Source organism: Bacillus rossius, chromosome 1 (genome assembly GCF_032445375.1).
Source record: "Bacillus rossius redtenbacheri isolate Brsri chromosome 1, Brsri_v3, whole genome shotgun sequence".
NCBI lineage: Eukaryota > Metazoa > Arthropoda > Insecta > Phasmatodea > Bacillidae > Bacillus > Bacillus rossius.
The window spans coordinates 122,461,585-122,473,626 of NC_086330.1; the positions used below are offsets into that span (position 1 = coordinate 122,461,585).

The 12,042-nt window shown below is 35.4% G+C and overlaps 1 protein-coding gene across 1 annotated transcript in view; it reads right to left on the minus strand.

Moving 5' to 3' along the window:
- Window positions 1–12,042, minus strand: part of LOC134544366 (eukaryotic translation initiation factor 2 subunit 2) — a 42,122-nt gene that overhangs the window by 16,132 nt on the left and 13,948 nt on the right. The gene's annotated exons all lie outside the window — the stretch shown is intronic.

The following is a 12,042-nucleotide window of genomic DNA, read 5'->3' on the forward strand; positions in this document are numbered from 1 at the left end:
GCATGGACCTGGTAATTCACCATCCAATCTGTATTCGGAAGACTTCGAAGCTGGGGTCAATGCATTTACTGTAAAGAGGCACACTACAACAATGACTTACCATAGCCAAGGATTTGATGAGCATCTATTGTTGTGATAGGAAATTTAATGTGTTGAGAATTGTTTTGTACTAATGTTGGTACAACTAATTCTGTTTTTTTGTAACATGTTTCGCAGTCTCAAGTGTGATAAGTTGTACATCTATGTAGGATGCAGCGATGTTGTATTTTGTTGTTTATGGTGGTGGTTAATAAATAACTACAAGAAGTATATCTAATTCCTTCATTTACAAAATAACAGGTTATGGGCCCAGGCATGCGCTGATGGCAGAAGTGAAGGGAAGTATTGATGTACAGGCGAGGTGAATGCATTAGTGCTCGGTATTTTTATGGTGTGACGCGGCGTTGGTAAATCAGTGTTACTCAAGATGGCGGTTGGAATTGGAAGAGAGCGAAATATTGTTCCAATTCTTACAGAGACGAATTACCCTTATTGGAGTGAACGAGTGAAAGCTCATTTAGGGCAGAGAAGGTTACTAGAAGCCATCAGTGACGAATTCCCGGAAGATGCGGATACGTGGACAGCCAAACAGTATAACAAGAACCAAGATGCTTTGTACTTTATAAAAACTGTGGTGGATGACGCATCTTTAAACGACATCAAGTTCTGCATGACGGCAAAAGAAGCATGGGAACTTATAAAGGAGATTCATTGCAATGTGGGATTAATGCATCTAATTACAGTTCTTGAAGAACTTTGTAGTTATAAAAAAAGGGATGATACATCAATGCGGGAATACATGGATAAAATAGAAAATTGGTGCTTCATGTTGGCTGAAGGGGGAATGCCCTTCACAGAAAAAACAGTTGCCGCGTTCATGTTACGAAGTTTGCCAAGAGAAAAATATGAAATTCTAGTGAGGAGTCTAGAGCAGAATGAAGAGGCAATAAATGTGAGAAATGTGAAAGGCAAATTATTGTTGGAAGAGAAGAGGCTGAAGCTAGAAAAGGAAGCAGCGGAAAGTGAGGTTAGAGCACTGAATGCAAGAAAATTCACCCTGGGACAGTCAAGAGATAAAGAAAACACTAAGAAATATTACTCATATGGATGTGGTAATCCACGAATGAAAGACAGTGATCCCAAATTAAATGACCCTAGGCTAGACATTAAGTGCTATAGATGTGGAACTTGGGGACATGCCTCTAAACAATGCAAATCTAGTCGAAGTGAAAATTTGGTGAAGTGCTACTCGTGCGGTAAACTTGGGCATAAATCATTCAACTGCAAAGAACGGAAAATATATGAAGCATCAAGGTTGACAACAATAAAGAAAGACGAAGAAAAGAAGGATGGCGGCACGAGTGACCAGAACAAGTTTAGGGTTTGCATAGCCGGCAGAGCTTTATTCAGTAAGTCTGATCAAACAATGTGGGTATTGGACTCTGGTTCTTCAGATCACATGACACCTCTACGCTCAGCGTTCATCACATTTAAGGAATTGAATGGGAGTGTTGGACTGGGAAAGGGCGAAGTCGCTGTAAAGGGTGTTGGATCGGTGCACATTACTATGACAGATGAATGTGGTGGGTGGACCTTAGGACTAAGTGATGTCTTGTATGTACCTGACCTAGAGTACAACTTACTATCTGTAAAATGTCTGGCAAGTAAGGGTGTAAATACAAAATTTGATAGTAATGGTGCAGTCGGCATTGACACTAACACAGAAGAAATGACAAGTGTATTCTATGCTGAAGAAAGTGGTGGAATCTACCTACTTAAGACTGTCTGCCAACACGAGCCGAGGAATGTGGTAGCAACAAAGAAACAACAGCAGGAACAAGGAGTGAAGGACGCAGTTGCATTACGAGTAGCCACATTGTGGCACGAAAGGTTTGGTCATCTCCATGAGGCAGCACTGGCAAAAATTCCAGATCTTCAAATTCTCAAATCAACAGATGCAGGTGATATGGTGAGGTGTGATGTGTGCATAAAAGGTAAGATGACTAAAATTCCTTTTCCGAAGAAAAGTAACAGGTGTACTGAAAAACCATTGGAGCTGATTCACAGTGACCTAATGGGTGAGATCCGACCATGTTCAGTAGGTGGTGCACAGTATATATTAACTCTTATAGATGACTATTCCAGATTTGTAACTGTTAGGTTTCTAGTTAGAAAGAGTGATGCACTTAAGGAGTTTGTTTTGTTTAAAACTGAAGCAGAAAACCTACAAGGTGTTACGATAAAGGCAATTCAATCAGACGGCGGGGGGGGGAGTACTGTAATAATGCATTCAAAAATGTATTGCAAACTAGTGGTATTGTTCACAGAAAGACTGTTGCTAGGTGCCCTCAACAAAATGGTGTAGCCGAGAGGCAAAATAGGACTTTAGCTGAAATGGCAAGGTGCATGCTGATACAGTCAGGTGCCCCCACGTATTTGTGGGCAGAGGCCATAAACACAGCATGCTTCATAAGAAATTTATGCCCCAGCAAGGCCATCTCTAACAAAATTCCATGGGAGTTATGGTCAGGTGAAAAAGTCACTAAAGAATTGTTGCAGAGGATTAAAGTGTTTGGATGTAAAGTTTGGATTAGGGTGGAAAATGCTGGTAAATTTGATCAGAGGGCCATTTCGGGCATGTTTTTGGGTTATGAATCCCATAGGAAAGGTTACAGAATTTGGATTCCTGATGAGAGGAAAGTTAAGATTGCTTATCATGTGATATTTGAAGAGAAAATATTCCCTTTTAAATGTTCTAACCCAGAAAATATTGTGAATGTAACTGAAAATGAAATGTTTGTGTTTTTGAATAGTTTTGAGGCTGTAGATGCAAGTGATGATGAGATCAGTGTAGAATCAGATGCAGAGGTCGCCAGCAGTAGTGCTAGAGAAAGTGAAAATGTTTTAAGGAACATTGATCTGTTACAGTGTTTAGGTGAATGTACAGATTGTATTGACGTACCAAAGAAAGAGAGTGTAAATTCTGACATTGTACTCGTAGACAGTTCCAGCTCAAACACTGCCGCTAGTAACCAGGCAAATAATACAGGTGATGTGGGAAATGAAACCAATGTTGTAGAGAGTGCACATGTGCATCTGCCAAGGCGATCCTCAAGGGTGCGTAAGGTCACAAAGTGTGCTTGTTGTAACTTATGTAAGTGCTCTGGAGGTAATTCAAAGGAGGGTAATATTGACAGGCATGTCTGGAACTCAATGTCCAGTGAATTCATATGTTGTAACGCAAATAAGTGTGAATTGTCAGATGTAAACAATCCTGTAGATGTGCGTAATGCTTTAAATGGTAAACACAAATATTTTTGGTTGCAAGCAATGGAGTCTGAGATTGAAAGTCTAAAAGCGCAAAATATATGGACTATAGTAAGAAGGCCTGATAAGAATGTTATTAGCTGTAAGTGGGTTTTGAAAGTGAAACGCTACTCAAACGGGGAAATTGAGAGACTTAAGGCCAGGCTTGTGGCAAGAGGTTTTACTCAGACCTTAGGTGTAGATTTCCATGAGACTTACAGCCCAGTTGTTAAACTTAGGACTATCAGAAGCCTCATTGCATTAGGGATTGAAAACAATTGGGAACATGAATTCTGGGATATACAGTGTGCATATTTAAACAGTTGCCTACAAGAAGAGATTTACATGGAACAGCCCCCTTATTTCGAGGAATATGACAAAGAAAACTTTGTTTGTAAACTCAACAAAAGCTTATATGGGTTAAAACAAGCAGGGAGGGAATGGTTCAACCATATAACAAAGTTGTTAACCGGATTAGGACTTGAACCATGTATCAGTGATCCATGTGTTTACGTAGATGAGGGCAGAGAAATCATTATAGCACTATATGTAGACGACATTAGTGTGTGGGGCTCAAGGCGTAAAATCAACTGGCTTAAGGGTGAAATGTCAAAATCATTAGATGTAAAGTCATTAAGTGATTCACAGTTTCTCTCTATTAGGGTTACCAAGCTTAATGGTGACATCATTGCACTGGATCAGAGCCATTACATAACACAAGTGTTAGAACAGTTTGGAATGGGGAATGCAAAAGGCTTATCCACGCCGCTAGAGATAAGTAGGTCAGGCAGTGTCCCAGGGGAAGATGTACGGTTCAGTGAGAACATCTACAGACAAGCAGTTGGCTCTTTATTGTATCTCTCTGGGGGCACGAGGCCAGATATCACATTTGCTGTAAACAAGCTTTCTCGCAAATGTAATGAACCTAAAATGAGTGATTGGCGTGATGTACAGCACATACTTAGGTATTTAAAGAAAACCATTGACCTCAAGTTGTGTTATTACAAAACAGGCAATCCAATAGAAGTATATTGTGATGCAGATTTTGGAAATGATAAAGTTGATAGAAAATCCTGTACTGGTTATGTTGTTATTTTGGCGGGGACTGCAGTTTCATGGCATTCCAGGAAGCAAAGTGTAGTTGCACAGTCCACTGTTGAAGCTGAATTTGTTGCCATGGCTGAAGTAACAAAAGAAGTAGCATGGATAAGGAATTTGTTGTTTGAGCTTAGTCAATCAAAGTATATCAGTACCCCATGTCTTGTACAGTGTGATAACCAGGGTGCTATCAGCCAGGCATCAAACCAAATAATGTCTGAAAAGGCAAAACATATTGACCTAAAGTTCCACTATGTCCGAGAATGTGTAAAAGAAAATGTTGTCAAATTTCATTACGTACCCACAAACCAAAACTTGGCAGATCTGTTTACTAAGGTACTAAATGGTGTGAAGACCAAGGTTATGACCCAAAAATTGGGATTGATGTATTTATCATGATTGTACAAACCAACTCAACAAGGGGAAGTGTTGTGATAGGAAATTTAATGTGTTGAGAATTGTTTTGTACTAATGTTGGTACAACTAATTCTGTTTTTTTTGTAACATGTTTCGCAGTCTCAAGTGTGATAAGTTGTACATCTATGTAGGATGCAGCGATGTTGTATTTTGTTGTTTATGGTGGTGGTTAATAAATAACTACAAGAAGTATATCTAATTCCTTCATTTACAAAATAACATCTATGACGTGCTGCTATGAAAACAAATATGTAATGTCCAAACCATTGTCATATGATGTGTTATTATTGTTGTTTGATGATTTTACTAACCAAAGGCAGAGGTATGCAATAAGCTAAAGAGTGTCAAGCATCTGATGCAATTATCTTATGCAATGAGATCGAAGCTACATAGTAGAATTATTAATTGTTTCACAACACACTGGTCAGTCTAATTTGAGTCAAATGTATTTTAATTACTTCATATTTAATGAAATTAACTTTGTTAATAAAATTGTGTTAAGTGTGTAAAATTTGTGTGCATTTATCATTCATAAATTAAGGAATATTAATTGCCTTAATTTCATAAATACTTGATATTATGACTAAATTTTACTTGCAGAATTGGTGTTAAACAGTTGTATTTTGATTAGATTCAAAAGTATCAATATTTCACTTAAATTAAATGCACCAGAGAGAATATATCTTCATACAGTGAAGTGGATACTTTCACACATTTTGATATTAACACATTTTAAATCCCATCCTTGGGATATTAATGTAGTTGTACACCAATATTTACAAAGTGTAATATCGTAGGTGTAAAAATGTGCGCAAGTCTTCGTAATCATCACACATGATATAACATTAAGTGAAACAACTGTGGCAGAACAACAAATGCAAAAGAGGTATCCAGTCAAAATTTTAGAAATAGCCCTTTAACACATATAATCATGAAAAAATTAAAAAAATCAATATGGTGAATGATACAGTGCCTAAGTTCAGTAACATGACATATTATGTTATCTTTGCTTTATTAAAAATAAAGTATAAATAACACACATTTGCAAACAAACCGGAAACTTAATGCACACGAAGCACTACTCCATTATCTAAAAAAAATAAAAAATCCTGCCAAAAGTTTATGCACACTAATGAAATACACAATGTTTAGTTGTAACAAACTGTCATTTAAGTGGCCAAAAGAAATACTCAACCAAAAAATGAATTATGATTGATAAAATACCAAAACTGAAAACTTACTTAATTTACTAATATTTTTTGCTAACTCCAATTCAATTAAAACAATAATAGTTTACTAATGGCAATGTGACTTGAAAAAAAAAAATTGCATTGCTTCAAAATCCATTAAAAACTGTACATGAACTAAAACAGGTAGATGAGGTATCAGTATTATTTTTCCCTTGCACTTTTTTTTATGGTTGAAAACAATTTAATTCACTTAAAAAAGACTACACTTAGGCATTTCCAAATGTAGAATAACAAATTTAAAAAAAAGTGGCCTTAAACAAGGTTAAAATGCACTAAGAGCAGCTTTTGTAAACAAAAACAAAGCTTTCCTGCACTTTGACTAGATAAAGATATAAAGATACAAGATGTATGTATCATTTTGGTGTTGCTATGCATAACACAAGGTGCAATGTACCATGTTTTTTTCTGAACATCAATACTAATAATTGTTGCTATATAGTACAAAAGAATTTTAAGATATAAAAATATTTTCTTACTGATATAATTTTGCTGTATTACAAATCTATGACATTCTGAATAGGGTCAATTCTAAAATGTCAATTTATAATGTTATGAAACACTTAAGTTAAGAGTTGGACCAGAGTGCAAATTATTGGGTCGAGTCGAGTTTAGTATTAATACCATCCAGTAGAGCCAAGTTGAGTACACACAAATCATTTGTGTTCAGTGAATAAGATATAACTGTCAGTCATACCTATTTATCATTTCTTAAAAACTAAATATTTTATTCCCACTGGATTCTGGAAAACTCAGTTAAAAGTGTGAAGGCCTTTTAAAGTCAAGGAAAACTGAGTCGTTAAGTGAACTAAAAAATGAGATATTATTGATAGTAACTTAATGTTTTACTCTTTTTAAATGATTTTAACCATACAATTTTCCTAGAAGGTAATTCAGAAGGAGAGTATCTTCAAGGGGAATTTTTTTTTAAATGTTACAGGTTTTAAAATTTTGTTTCAAGAGGACAGTATTGTGATGCATCAAGTATTTTAAGGGTAGTTAATATTTTTTGAAGAGAGATTAGGTCAGGTTAGCTACATTAAAAATAGTGAAAATGGGTTGTGTTAGATTATCTAAATAAAACAAATAGTGTCAAATTATTTAATCAGTTATCTATACTAAAAAAAAAGTATAAAATAATAATATGCTACGTTATAACAACAACATTTTTAATTTATATTTCACAGCATCCTTAATGTAGCTATCTCAATCTAACCAACAGTTCTCATAATTTTTCATATACCTTAACTAACCACTCGTTAAAAAACAGTCAAGTACGGGTAAACTACTTGAAGTATCAAAATACCCTCTTAGGGCGGAATTCATAGTGGTGATATAAGCAATACTTGAAAAAAGTACTACTACTTATATGCATGCTTAAGTATGGCATTAAATTCATAGCGAACAAAAAGAGCACTTCTTATTAGGACTACTTCAAGTAATACTTCATGAAGCACTGCGTCAAATAAGTACCGCTCAATACGAATTCACAGTCATGAAATAAGTTTGCCTTGTTTCGCAAGTATTCATAATAAAATAAGCCATGCTTATTCATTGATATAAGTAATACTTCATGAAGTGGGCTATCTAGGTGACTCAAGTACTGGTACAGATTTGTTTGTTGTAAGGAATAGGTTATGTAAGGTATTAATTTCCATTAATTTTTCCATATATTAAATTAAATTTGAGAGAGTAAACAAATTCAATTTTGGGAAAAGAAACCAAACAAATCGTTGCAGCTTAGTTTTGTAAACAATACAGGCTACGTACATAACATCTTCTGCAGCTAGCTTGTTGTTTTGCTACCACGTGGTTAACTTCACCTGCTTATAGATAGAGCTGTAGCAAACCATATGTATTCGGTACTGAGTAACGGGTGCGCCATCTAGTAACGAGTAACGAAACGTTACACACGAATGCATTTCGTTACTCGCATTTTTCGTATGTTTTACGCATGCGCGCGCATATTCGATGAATTTACGTTACAAGGAACGATGTTTGTTTATTTTAAGTAAAGTATAATTTGGAAATTCGTCGTCCAAGTTTTTTACTGTTTATTAAAGGTATTGTGTGTGTAGACAAAGTTTGAGATTGGAACAGAAACAACATAAGAAAGTATTTTTTACAAATTAGAAATATGTATGTTTTTGTTTTTTATTATCGTGTATGTTCACGTTTTTTGTTCTTATCTTAAAAGAGATAATATAATAAAGCCACTCTAATGAGATTTAATTGTTTCTTTGTTAACAAAAACTGTTAATTATCAAATATTATTAATTGTTTATATTCTATTTATTATTATTATTTACGCGACGTCATACTGATACTGTATGCGTACACAATACGACTCGATTCGTTGCTGCAACATAACATAGCATGTTATGCGGTATCAAAAGTAACGAGTAACGCAACGATACAATAGTAACGAGTACTAATTGTTATAGTAACGAATACATACGGGTACACTTTTTTTTCTCGTTACTTTTACACCTCTACTTATAGATCACAGACACAAGATGGCCAACATAATTTAACACAAACATTCAAAACATATTTATGTAGTTGTAAATTTGTTTTTAATACATGTTCATATTTATGTTATTCAAGTTCACTATCAAATAAAGTATAAATATCATCTTACATATTAATTTCATTATTTTAATTGCATATATGGTTTGAAACGTGGGCATTTTTATTTTCAAACAGGTAAATTATGTATTTAGAGCGGTATATTTGCTTGCGTTACATTTACACAAAATTCGTCCTTTACTTTTTGAGATACTTCATCAAGTACAGCATGGCCAATATAAGTAGTGCTTGTTCAAGTATTACTTCGTCAAGTATAGGTTTATGAATTCATTGCTGAAATAAGTACTACTTGAAGAATAAGCACTACTTTATAAAGTATTACTTATTCGCCAATTTCAACTATGAATCCTGCCCTTAGAGGGCTCGAAAACACGTTACCAATAAAATAATACTTTTAATGGCTTTCCTTCAGGATTATCTCCCTTCATAGCCCTCCCAACTTATTGGGAAGTTTTTTTTTCAGAAGCAAGTATTATTTCAAAACTAGGCCCTTTGCAGCATAATCTACCTAGAGTATCTATTAAAGCAGAAAAGAGAGACAGGATCTATTGAAGTGCAGCGAAAAGGAAAATGTGGAAGAAAAAAGAAGACCACTCCTCGAGAAGATGCCAGCCTTTTGCGTAACAGCAAATTACACCCAAGAAAAACAAGCTACGACCTTCAACAAGATCTTGAACAGGTAGGGGTTAAAATCCATGACTCTACAGTACGCAGAAGACTCTTGGAAGGTGGGAGAAAAGCCATGCGGCCACAGAAAACACAACTCTTGATTGCCACTATGATAAAAAAAGAGACTGAATCGGGCCAAAAAATATGTCAATTGGACCGAAAATGACTGAGGGAAAAAGGTCAGTCGAGACACACTTTCTAGTGCAAGGCTAGCAATCAAAATTTGTTCGTAAGGGGGTGGATAAAACATAATGCAACCCATATTGTAAATCAGTCAAACATCCAGTCAAGAAGATGTTCTGGGACTGTTTTTCATACTCGGGACCTGGCCAACTTATTCCAGTAGAAGAAATAATTAATAGTGAAAAATATAAAGCAATGCTAGATCGATGTTTGGTCCAGAAGCTGGAGAAAGTTCAAGCCAATGGAAATGCAATTACTCAGCTCCATGCAATACTGCTAAAAAAATGGTGAAATATTTCAAGGACAAAAAGATAAGCATTTTGGACTGGTCTGGAAATTTGTCAGATCTCAATCCCACTGAGAATTTGTGGGCAATCTGTAAGGCTAGTTTACAAAAGATGGACTGTATGACGAAAATCAAGATGGTGGAAGAAGTAGTTCAAGTATGGTTTCGAGAGGAGGCAATCAAGAATAATTTATAAAAAATTTAGTGTTGACTTCATGCCAAAATGAGTTCAAGCTGTGAGCTGTGATTAAAGCAAAGGGTTATTCTTGCTTATAGTTCTATGAATTTTATTTTAAATAAACAATATATACGAAAAAAATCATTGTGTTCACATTAATTCCCACAATCCTGTACGTTAGTAATCAAATACGTATACATTTTTCTGATTTTTTCTCCTTCAAATTAGCAAACCATAAAAACCACTGTCTTCTTAAAATATTTTTTTGTCATTAAATGGACCTACCAAAAAAAATGCATAAAAAAACAAACAAATATATATAAAAAAGAAAATTAACCTGGTATTTGTTTTCCTTTTACTATGCCATTTTCTGGTTGGAAACAAATGTCTCAACTATCAATTGCTGGTGTAGTAGAAAAAAAACAAAACAAATATAAATTTGAGACATTAAAATATTTTCTTTTTACAGCTTGTCTGTTGCATTACCGATCTACAATATACGGCAGGTCATTCCAAAATGGTGTCTTTTCTAGTGCTTTGAGACTTAAATTGAAAAAGAAACATTTTATGTTTTACAGGCAGTGTAATTATGTAAAATCAAGTACTTTAAGAAAATTGTCTTAATGCAAATATGAGGTACGCTGTAGTGTGTTTGCAAAACAATTGTAAGCGATTATATGCTTGTTGCAGATGTCAAATATGCACTGAATTATATATATAAAAGATTGTCAAATCTTGTCCTGTAAAGTTTAATTAACTCGACTTTAGAGTTGAACTTTAGCTACTTGCTCAACTCAAGTTTTAGAGTCTTGGCCCATCTATACTATGAATGCTTCATTAAACCTCATAAATAATGGAAAAAAAATACAAAAAGCAAGAGTGAAAATACAAGGTTTCATTGTAGTTTTAAGCACAAATTACAGCAACATTACAAAATAATCATTTAACTATGCAAGTGTAGGATTCTGAACGTACAATAAGGAGATTAATTCTTACCAGGCTCCAATTTCTTCTCAACCTCAGTGTGGCATGTTAAAACAGAATCAAAGGGACTTTGAATGTGTATGTCAAGCATGCATGACCAATAACACAGCAATGGGAAGGCCAATTTAGCACATACAGATCTCGATAATTTGAACCGAGCTCGCTAAGAATATTGCAGACAAAATCAATGAAATATTTTTTGTAAATTACAGTATGTCAATTATAAATATTGCAAATTACCAAATCATTTTTATGATACAGTAGAGCACCCCTCAACCGGAATCATTGGGGGGAAGTCTATTCCGGTTATGGGAAAATTCCGGGTAAGGGGAGTTGGGTAAGGGGAGTTGCGGTAGGGCCGCCTCCGAGCCAGATGAATGACCTTCATTGTTCATTCTAGCAAGCTGGCAAGCGGGGTGTTTCTTATCTCTGTGGGTAGGTGGGTGGGTGAGCGAAGAGGATGATGTAGAGGGTTCGGGGGAGGTAGTAGGACAACAGCTGCAGTGTTGTGTTACTTCTGTGTTACTTCTGTGTTGACATGCTAGTGATTCACACTTCCTGGAGAGTGTATAGTCACTGCCACGCACAGCTGCACAGTTTACATTTCACATACACAAGAATAACACTTCAAGCAACTCGTTTAAAAACACAGAGATAGAGAAATACAGGTAAATGTAGACTGTTTAACCATACATTAACGTATAAATATAAACATAATACATATTCGTACACTAAATTATTGTCTACAAACTGAAAGCATCACACGTTGGAAGTAAATGTTACTGGCTATCACGTGTGTCAGCGTGTGTACTCTCGGGCCCGCCGGAATTTTCCGTTTACTTGACATAGTGAAACAATAAAACTACTTACAGCATAAACATCTTTATAATAATTTACGTCCGACGCGAAAACCAGCGGTGTATTTACGCAATGCGCGGGAATAACTGGCTATAATTAGCTCTCTGACAGACGTGCGCGCGCGCGCCTACAAGACATGTACAGTCAGGCAAAAGCAAAAACGCCTCGTTCCAGTGCGGAAATGTTTT